The sequence below is a fragment of the Monopterus albus genome, unplaced genomic scaffold (genome assembly GCF_001952655.1).
Source record: "Monopterus albus unplaced genomic scaffold, M_albus_1.0 scaffold39.1, whole genome shotgun sequence".
In the NCBI taxonomy this organism is placed as follows: domain Eukaryota; kingdom Metazoa; phylum Chordata; class Actinopteri; order Synbranchiformes; family Synbranchidae; genus Monopterus; species Monopterus albus.
In genome coordinates this window covers 209,766-211,334 of record NW_018127919.1, presented here as the reverse complement: position 1 = coordinate 211,334, position 1,569 = coordinate 209,766, and positions in this window count along the sequence as shown.

The window sequence follows — 1,569 nt, the reverse complement described above, 5'->3', positions numbered from 1 at the left end:
TTGCTTTTCACTGAGATTATATTCATTCACACTATTGAACATTTTCTGTACATCAGTACAACAGAAAAAAAAAGAAACACACCAAGGCTTCACACCTCTGCATACAATAAATCAATACAAAATTAAAAGCAGTGGTAATAAATAACAGAATGAAAAAAATAGACAAAACAATCAAAGGAAGCCTATTTATAAAATGTATAAAACAAGACAAATAAAACTACAAATATAATTCAAAATTAAAATAATTCAAGTTTACTATTTGAAACACAACTAATCACAATTATAATCTCACATAACATTTAGGAACTTAATTGCATGCATTGATGCGTTCCGTAGATGCTGTGTTAAAATCACTTTTGTCCACCCTTAATTCTTATACCTTTATCATTAAATAGAAAGATGGAATTATATGTAGGAAACAATATTATGATATGAAAAAAATTCTAGAAATTTATGAAAGCATGTCACTTGAGGTTGGGGTTTCAAGGGTATTGATTTTCCCAAATCATAAATTTCTAAAGAACCAGAATGTTTCCTGTTTTAATTTTCTTTCATTTCTCCTCTTCAATCAGCCACAAAGAAATACTCAGTGAAAGATACAAACAGAATTTTCACCAAAGTATTTTGACAGTATTTAAAAGTGATATTGTATTGAAATTTATTGCACTGATTAACTAAATTCTGATCAGGATACATATTTCAAATCATCTAAATAAATTTCAGGATGTATTATAGGACTGTTTCTTCCAAATGATGTGTGGTTGTTATATATTCTTTAAACAAAAAATATTAAAATTGTGTGCATTCACAAATTTGCAGTACTTCCTTCCCACTCTGATCCAGTTTTTCATTTAGCTTTTAAGCATGGCATTTCACTGAATTTGCAGCACAGCAAAAAGTGCAAAAACTCAAAGGGCACTAATGTATATATGAGTGACTGCACATATCCTTTTACTTTCTTGTAAAAAAAAATCTTGTAAATTCAAAATCACTTCTTCTCTTTTGCCTTCTGGTACAGAAACTGGTGTTAATGCTTCTTTGTTGCCAGTCACAGCAATGCAGAAGAGATGCAAAACCATGAGCCAAAGCCTCCTTCATTGGAGGCTGTTCAAGTGTTTCCAAAAAGCAAACAACATCATTTTTGGACATATGTGAGATATAGTTTAATCAAATGCTGTGCTTCTCTGAAGTGAAACGCTTCAACAGTGGAAAGGAAGAAAATAACTTTGAGGATGGTCTGGATCAAAATAGAACCCTTTGGTATCCACCTACAGATGCTGATGAAGTTGTATCTTTGTATGGCATAACGTGTTCCTTTTGGGGTTGTTTTCTGATGTTAAATCTTGGTGTTTCATCTGTCATGCCTAGGTACGTACAGTTAGCGATGGAACCAAAACATTTCCAAATGCTCTTTTCGTCCCCTCCCTTTCTTTCCTCATACCCTCCAAGTTACTTCTTGCTAGGAGATGACTGATTATGAGGGAGGTGAGGAAAAGAGCAGCACTGGAGGATACTGAGACATACCCAAGATGGAGTTCCAGCTCAGACTGCAGTAGCACTGGTGGCGAA